General features: G+C 32.7%; 1 long non-coding RNA gene across 2 annotated transcripts; it reads left to right on the top strand.

The window, feature by feature from the left end:
- Nucleotides 1–5,388: 5,388 nt before the first annotated feature.
- LOC143111237 (uncharacterized) lies at nt 5,389–7,454 on the top strand. 2 transcript variants are annotated; one of them, XR_012984510.1, is made up of 3 exons: nt 5,389–5,478; nt 5,814–5,996; nt 6,993–7,453. It is a non-coding gene; the product is annotated as an uncharacterized LOC143111237 (long non-coding RNA). The 2 variants fall into 2 exon arrangements; XR_012984511.1 differs by having other exon boundaries at nt 5,402–5,459; nt 6,993–7,454.
- Nucleotides 7,455–9,374: the final 1,920 nt, after the last annotated feature.

Raw genomic sequence — 9,374 nt, 5'->3', positions numbered from 1 at the left:
TTTAGTACCTTTCAGTTTTTCTTAGTTTTCACACAAGGTCCGGGGTCAGGACAAAAGACAGATTTTTGACAAATTTCAAAATATGTCAGATATTGGCTTAAATTATTTTTTATTTCACTTCTAGACATGTGAAATGCATGAACTAGGGCAAAAAAGTTTAAAAAAATTGGTTTGATTTTTTTTAGTACCTTTCAGTTTTTCTTAGTTTTCACATAAGGTCCGGGGTCAGGACAAAAGACAGAATTTTGACAAATTTCAAAATATGTCAGATATTGTCCAAATCATTTTTTATTTCACTTATAGACATGTAAAATGCATGAACTAGGGCAAAAAAGTGTAAAAAAATTGGTTTGATTTTTTTTAGTACCTTTCAGTTTTTTTTAGTTTTCACATAAGGTCCGGGGTCAGGACAAAAGACAGAATTTTGACAAATTTCAAAATATGTCAGATATTGTCCAAATCATTTTTTATTTCACTTCTAGACATGTGAAATGCATGAACTAGGGCAAAAAAGTGTAAATATATTGGTTTGATTTTTTTTAGTACCTTTCAGTTTTTCTTAGTTTTCACATAAGGTCCGGGGTCAGGACAAAAGACAGAATTTTGACAAATTTCAAAATATGTCAGATATTGTCCAAATCATTTTTTATTTCACTTCTAGACATGTGAAATGCATGAACTAGGGCAAAAAAGTGTAAAAAAATTGGTTTGATTTTTTTTAGTACCTTTCAGTTTTTTTTAGTTTTCACATAAGGTCCGGGGTCAGGACAAAAGACAGAATTTTGACAAATTTCAAAATCTCTCAGATATTGTCCAAATCATTTTTTATTTCACTTCTAGACATGTGAAATGCATGAACTAGTGCAAAAAAGTGTAAAAATATTGGTTTGATTTTTTTTAGTACCTTTCAGTTTTTCTTAGTTTTCACATAAGGTCCGGGGTCAGGACAAAAGACAGATTTTTGACAAATTTCAAAATCTGTCAGATATTGTCCAAATCATTTTTTATTTCATTTCTAGACATGTAAAATGCATGAACTTGGGCAAAAAAAGTGAAAAAAAATTGGTCTGATTTTTTTTAGTACTTTTCAGTTTTTCTTAGTTTTCACATAAGGTCCGGGGTCAGGACAAAAGACAGATTTTTGACAAATTTCAAAATCTGTCAGATATTGTCCAAATCATTTTTTATTTCATTTCTAGACATGTGAAATGCATGAACTAGTGCAAAAAAGTGTAACAAAATTGGTTTGATTTTTTTTTAGTACTTTTCAGTTTTTCTTAGTTTTCACATAAGGTCCGGGGTCAGGACAAAAGATAGATTTTTGACAAATTTCAAAATATGTCAGATATTGTCCAAATTATTTTTTATTTCACGTCTAGACATGTGAAATGCACGAACAAGTGCAAAAAAGTGTAACAAAATTGGTTTGATTTTTTTTAGTACCTTTCAGTTTTTCTTAGTTTTCACATAAGGTCCGGGGTCAGGACAAAAGACAGAATTTTGACAAATTTCAAAATATGTCAGATATTGTCCAAATCATTTTTTATTTTTAGTACCTTTCAGTTTTTTTTAGTTTTCACATAAGGTCCGGGGTCAGGACAAAAGATAGATTTTTGACAAATTTCAAAATATGTCAGATATTGTCCAAATTATTTTTTATTTCACGTCTAGACATGTGAAATGCATGAACTAGTGCAAAAAAGTGTAACAAAATTGGTTTGATTTTTTTTTAGTACTTTTCAGTTTTTCTTAGTTTTCACATAAGGTCCGGGGTCAGGACAAAAGACAGATTTTTGACAAATTTCAAAATATGTCAGATATTGTCCAAATCATTTTTTATTTTTAGTACCTTTCAGTTTTTTTTAGTTTTCACATAAGGTCCGGGGTCAGGACAAAAGATAGATTTTTGACAAATTTCAAAATATGTCAGATATTGTCCAAATTATTTTTTATTTCACGTCTAGACATGTGAAATGCATGAACTAGTGCAAAAAAGTGTAACAAAATTGGTTTGATTTTTTTTTAGTACTTTTCAGTTTTTCTTAGTTTTCACATAAGGTCCGGGGTCAGGACAAAAGACAGATTTTTGACAAATTTCAAAATCTGTCAGATATTGTCCAAATCATTTTTTATTTAATTTCTAGACATGTGAAATGCATGAACTAGTGCAAAAAAGTGTAACAAAATTGGTTTGATTTTTTTTAGTACTTTTCAGTTTTTCTTAGTTTTCACATAAGGTCCGGGGTCAGGATAAAAGACAGATTTTTGACAAATTTCAAAATCTCTCAGATATTGTCCAAATCATTTTTTATTTCACTTCTAGACATGTGAAATGCATGAACTAGTGCAAAAAAGTGTAAAAATATTGGTTTGATATTTTTTAGTACCTTTCAGTTTTTCTTAGTTTTCACATAAGGTCCGGGGTCAGGACAAAAGACAGATTTTTGACAAATTTCAAAATCTGTCAGATATTGTCCAAATCATTTTTTATTTCATTTCTAGACATGTGAAATGCATGAACTAGGGCAAAAAAAGTGAAAAAAAATTGGTCTTTTTTTTTTTAGTACTTTTCAGTTTTTCTTAGTTTTCACATAAGGTCCGGGGTCAGGACAAAAGACAGATTTTTGTCAAATTTCAAAATCTGTCAGATATTGTCCAAATCATTTTTTATTTCATTTCTAGACATGTGAAATGCATGAACTAGGGCAAAAAAAGTGAAAAAAAATTGGTCTGATTTTTTTTAGTACTTTTCAGTTTTTCTTAGTTTTCACATAAGGTCCGGGGTCAGGACAAAATACAGATTTCTGACAAATTTCAAAATCTGTCAGATATTGTCCAAATCATTTTTTATTTAATTTCTAGACATGTGAAATGCATGACCTAGGGCAAGAAAGTGTGAAAAAATTGGTTTGATTTTTTTTTAGTACCTTGCAGTTTTTCTTAGTTTTCACATAAGGTCAGGGGTCAGGACAAAAGACAGATTTTTGACAAATTTCAAAATATGTCAGATATTGTCCAAATTATTTTTTATTTCACGTCTAGACATGTGAAATGCATGAACTAGTGCAAAAAAGTGTAAAAAAATTGGTTTGATTTTTTTTAGTACCTTTCAGTTTTTTTTAGTTTTCACATAAGGTCCGGGGTCAGGACAAAAGACAGATTTTTGACAAATTTCAAAATCTGTCAGATATTGTCCAAATCATTTTTTATTTCATTTCTAGACATGTGAAATGCATGAACTAGGGCAAAAAAAGTGAAAAAAAATTGGTCTTTTTTTTTTTTTAGTACTTTTCAGTTTTTCTTAGTTTTCACATAAGGTCCGGGGTCAGGACAAAATACAGATTTCTGACAAATTTCAAAATCTGTCAGATATTGTCCAAATCATTTTTTATTTAATTTCTAGACATGTGAAATGCATGACCTAGGGCAAGAAAGTGTGAAAAAATTGGTTTGATTTTTTTTTAGTACCTTGCAGTTTTTCTTAGTTTTCACATAAGGTCCGGGGTCAGGACAAAAGACAGATTTTTGACAAATTTCAAAATATGTCAGATATTGTCCAAATCATTTTTTATTTCACTTCTAGACATGTGAAATGCATGAACTAGTGCAAAAAAGTGTAAAAAAATTGGTTTGATTTTTTTTTAGTACCTTGCAGTTTTTCTTAGTTTTCACATAAGGTCCGGGGTCAGGATAAAAGACAGATTTTTGACAAATTTCAAAATCTCTCAGATATTGTCCAAATTATTTTTTATTTCACTTCTAGACATGTGAAATGCATGAACTAGGGCAAAAAAAGTGTAAAAAAATTGGTCTGATTTTTTTTAGTACTTTTCAGTTTTTCTTAGTTTTCACATAAGGTCCGGGGTCAGGACAAAAGAAAGATTTTTGACAAATTTCAAAATATGTCAGATATTGTCCAAATTATATTTTATTTCACTTCTAGACATGTGAAATGCATGAACTAGGGCAAAAAAGTGAAAAAAAAATTGGTCTGATTTTTTTTAGTACTTTTCAGTTTTTCTTAGTTTTCACATAAGGTCTGGGGTCAGGACAAAAGACAGATTTTTGACAAATTTCAAAATCTGTCAGATATTGTCCAAATCATTTTTTATTTCACTTCTAGACATGTGAAATGCATGAACTAGGGCAAAAAAGTGTAACAAAATTGGTTTGATTTTTTTTAGTAACTTTCAGTTTTTCTTAGTTTTCACACCGGGGTCAGGACAAAAGAAAGATTTTTGACAAATTTCAAAATATGTCAGATATTGTCCAAATTATTTTTTATTTCACGTCTAGACATGTGAAATGCACGAACAAGTGCAAAAAAGTGTAACAAAATTGGTTTGATTTTTTTTAGTACCTTTCAGTTTTTCTTAGTTTTCTCACAAGGTCCGGGGTCAGGACAAAAGACAGATTTTTGACAAATTTCAAAATATGTCAGATATTGTCCAAATTATTTTTTATTTCACGTCTAGACATGTGAAATTCACGAACAAGTGCAAAAAAGTGTAACAAAATTGGTTTGATTTTTTTTAGTACCTTTCAGTTTTTCTTAGTTTTCTCACAAGGTCCGGGGTCAGGACAAACGACAGATTTTTGACAAATTTCAAAATATGTCAGATATTGTCCAAATCATTTTTTATTTCATTTCTAGACATGTGAAATGCATGAACTAGGGCAAAAAAAGTGAAAAAAAATTGGTCTGATTTTTTTTAGTACTTTTCAGTTTTTCTTAGTTTTCACATAAGGTCCGGGGTCAGGACAAAAGACAGATTTTTGACAAATTTCAAAATCTGTCAGATATTGTCCAAATAATTTTTTATTTCATTTCTAGACATGTGAAATGCATGAACTAGTGCAAAAAAGTCTAACAAAATTGGTCTGATTTTTTTTAGTACTTTTCAGTTTTTCTTAGTTTTCACATAAGGTCCGGGGTCAGGACAAAAGACAGATTTTTGACAAATTTCAAAATCTGTCAGATATTGTCCAAATCATTTTTTATTTCACTTATAGACATGTGAAATGCATGAACTAGTGCAAAAAAGTGTAAAAAAATTGGTTTGATTTTTTTTAGTACCTTTCAGTTTTTTTTAGTTTTCACATTAGGTCCGGGGTCAGGACAAAAGACAGATTTTTGACAAATTTCTAAATATGTCAGATATTGTCCAAATTATTTTTTATTTCACGTCTAGACATGTGAAATGCATGAACTAGGGCAAAAAAGTGTAAAAAAATTGGTTTGATTTTTTTTAGTACCTTGCAGTTTTTCTTAGTTTTCACATAAGGTCCGGGGTCAGGACAAAAGACAGAATTTTGACAAATTTCAAAATATGTCAGATATTGTCCAAATCATTTTTTATTTCACTTATAGACATGTGACCCAGCTAGCAAGTAGGAGCGGGCCGCTTCCGTAAAACCTGCGGCGCTGTCGGCTGCGTCGCGGCATCGGCTGAGTCGTGGTAAACGCAATTGGGCCAGGTAATTTTGCCACCTGCAGGCAGCCATGCTACCGCACCTACAACTTTTTTTTTTTTTTACTTTTGGGTCATCTACCAATAATGGGTGATAGAAACAAAATGCCAGCCAAAATATATATTTTCTTGAATTTCCTTCGGGATGAATAAAGTAGGCTACTATCTTATCTTATCCTATCTAATAGCCTATCTTATATAGTTTTTACTGGCCCATATATTTTTTAACATGCAGACTAATCCTGTGTTTACTTGGGATGGGGTGGGTAGCCTACATGTACAACGTTTTGTTAGCAACTGAGTGTGCAACTCATTTTACTGGCCAATTAAATTTTTTACCAGCATTGACCGGTGATTGCTGTTAAACTCTGGGCGCTCGGCTCAGACCGTTTTTACCCGTATTCAGCCGATTTCAACTGCAGCAAGCGTCAAGAAGCACGTCACTGGAGTGACGTTTACAACTTTGGATGAGAGAAGACTCGAAAACTTTGGATGGGAGCAGACTGCGAAAACGGTGAACTTGAGGTAAGTCTTGTCTAACATTTCCTTAAAAAGCATTAACAATTGAGTTTCCTTAACATTTTACATTAACTCTACATATTTCGAATTATTGCTGATTAAATATTGATTATTATCGATCCGTTTAAACTTTGTTCATGAGGTTTCTTCGTCTATCCTCCAGATGAAACGAGAAGAAAGAATTCAGAAATGCAATGCAATTAATAATTATTAATTAGGACAACAACCTAAAATTCTTTATCATGCCTGCCTGAGTAAAGTAGTGCAAGTTGGGGAAAATATATATGAAAGTGTCTCCGGCTTTTAAGGCGCGAACGTAGCTAGCTGTTTAGCTCAGGGTAACTAACATTGACTAGCTGGGGTGTTGTTAGCTCATGGGTTCTTCGCAGCTTGGATGCAATTTTCGTGTTTTTTACGAGCACGGTCTTTGACCTGTGGAAGAAAATAAAGTGGAACAAAAAGTTAGCTGGCTTAGTTGTACTTTTATGGAGCGAACGCATCCAGCTAACAACACCATTTAGCTCAAGGTAGCTAACATTGACTAGCTGGGCTGTTACCGCAGCCTACCCCAACGTCCCTGAGAAGGGATTCCCTTGGCATTGATAGACCAGACATATCTGAAGTTAATTGCAAACAATGAGCAAGTCTGTCTAGCCTTCTGCATAGATCTTGTATTTGCATAGGCTATTGTTTGCAATTAAATTCAGACGTGTTTGACTTATCAATGCCAGGGGGATAGCTTTTTAGATGTGTTCACGTATATATTGACATTCAAGAGCCATGAACACCTCGCTGGCGAGACTCATTAATTGGAGTGGGGCCAACCAAAAGCCTGCATTCAAAAGGCTCATTTTGAAAAGTGTGGTCAGTACTGGATAACTGCAATGTGGTGATTGCAGTGACACAAGTGATAACTGCAAGGTGGTGCGGTTGCAGTGACATAAGTGCTACACTGAGTATACATCACATGATCATGCTGCTCTCTTCTTGTGTTTTTCTCAGATGCAGTCCGCCGGAATGCCCTAACCAAAGATTCCTCCGAAAAGGAGATAGAGCTCCTCATCACCAGATGGCTGCAGCTGGCCTGTGACAAGGATGGTGGCCGAAGCCAGAGGGCAAACCGGCAGACATCATAGGGTGTCACACTTAAGTGTGCTCCAATAATAATAAAAAAAATGTTTTAAACATGAAAACTGTCTACTTGTATTTGTATTTTCAGTTTATCTTGTAGCCTATAAAGAACGGCTGTTTAGCGATTCTGGTATTAACTTGACACGAATGGAAATCAATAAAATTAAAATAAACCCAAGGAACTGGATTGGGGGCGGGGGCTTTACGTCATCTCACTCGGCGTTCCGCAATAGGGCCGCGTCACAGCCGAGTGCTCGCAGAGCAATCGGACCTAGATTCATGCCGAGGATCGGCCGAGTGTTTTCGCCTTAATCGGGCCGCTTTCGGCCCGCACAATTTTTGCTACCTGGGGAAATGCATGAACTAGGGCAAAAAAGTGTAAAAATATTGGTTTGATTTTTTTTAGTACCTTTCAGTTTTTCTTAGTTTTCACATAAGGTCCGGGGTCAGGACAAAAGACAGATTTTTGACAAATTTCAAAATCTGTCAGATATTGTCCAAATAATTTTTTATTTCATTTCTAGACATGTGAAATGCATGAACTAGGGCAAAAAAAGTGAAAAAAAATTGGTCTGATTTTTTTTAGTACTTTTCAGTTTTTCTTAGTTTTCACATAAGGTCCGGGGTCAGGACAAAATACAGATTTCTGACAAATTTCAAAATCTGTCAGATATTGTCCAAATCATTTTTTATTTAATTTCTAGACATGTGAAATGCATGAACTAGGGCAAGAAAGTGTGAAAAAATTGGTTTGATTTTTTTTTAGTACCTTTCAGTTTTTTTTAGTTTTCACATAAGGTCCGGGGTCAGGACAAAAGACAGATTTTTGACAAATTTCAAAATATGTCAGATATTGTCCAAATTATTTTTTATTTCACGTCTAGACATGTGAAATGCATGAACTAGTGCAAAAAAGTCTAACAAAATTGGTCTGATTTTTTTTAGTACTTTTCAGTTTTTCTTAGTTTTCACATAAGGTCCGGGGTCAGGACAAAAGACAGATTTTTGACAAATTTCAAAATCTGTCAGATATTGTCCAAATCATTTTTTATTTCACTTATAGACATGTGAAATGCATGAACTAGTGCAAAAAAGTGTAAAAAAATTGGTTTGATTTTTTTTAGTACCTTTCAGTTTTTTTTAGTTTTCACATTAGGTCCGGGGTCAGGACAAAAGACAGATTTTTGACAAATTTCTAAATATGTCAGATATTGTCCAAATTATTTTTTATTTCACGTCTAGACATGTGAAATGCATGAACTAGGGCAAAAAAGTGTAAAAAAATTGGTTTGATTTTTTTTAGTACCTTGCAGTTTTTCTTAGTTTTCACATAAGGTCCGGGGTCAGGACAAAATACAGATTTCTGACAAATTTCAAAATCTGTCAGATATTGTCCAAATCATTTTTTATTTAATTTCTAGACATGTGAAATGCATGAACTAGGGCAAGAAAGTGTGAAAAAATTGGTTTGATTTTTTTTTAGTACCTTGCAGTTTTTCTTAGTTTTCACATAAGGTCCGGGGTCAGGACAAAAGACAGATTTTTGACAAATTTCAAAATATGTCAGATATTGTCCAAATCATTTTTTATTTAATTTCTAGACATGTGAAATGCATGAACTAGTGCAAAAAAGTGTAACAAAATTGGTTTGATTTTTTTTAGTACTTTTCAGTTTTTCTTAGTTTTCACATAAGGTCCGGGGTCAGGATAAAAGACAGATTTTTGACAAATTTCAAAATCTCTCAGATATTTTCCAAATCATTTTTTATTTCACTTCTAGACATGTGAAATGCATGAACTAGTGCAAAAAAGTGTAAAAATATTGGTTTGATTTTTTTTAGTACCTTTCAGTTTTTCTTAGTTTTCACATAAGGTCCGGGGTCAGGACAAAAGACAGATTTTTGACAAATTTCTAAATATGTCAGATATTGTCCAAATTATTTTTTATTTCACGTCTAGACATGTGAAATGCATGAACTAGGGCAAAAAAGTGTAAAAAAATTGGTTTGATTTTTTTTAGTACTTTTCAGTTTTTCTTAGTTTTCACATAAGGTCCAGGGTCAGGACAAAAGACAGATTTTTGACAAATTTCAAAATATGTCAGATATTGTCCAAATTATTTTTTATTTCACTTCTAGACATGTGAAATGCATGAACTAGGGCAAAAAAGTTTTAAAAAATTGGTTTGATTTTTTTTAGTACCTTTCAGTTTTTCTTAGTTTTCACATAAGGTCCGGGATCAGGACAAAAGAC

Source organism: Alosa pseudoharengus, unplaced genomic scaffold, assembly GCF_046254945.1.
Source record: "Alosa pseudoharengus isolate Yale_2024_CS ecotype anadromous, Long Island Sound unplaced genomic scaffold, YU_APseudo_1.1 YU_APseudo_1.1_scf_75, whole genome shotgun sequence".
Lineage (NCBI taxonomy): Eukaryota > Metazoa > Chordata > Actinopteri > Clupeiformes > Clupeidae > Alosa > Alosa pseudoharengus.
This window is presented reverse-complemented; position numbering and strand designations above follow the sequence as displayed.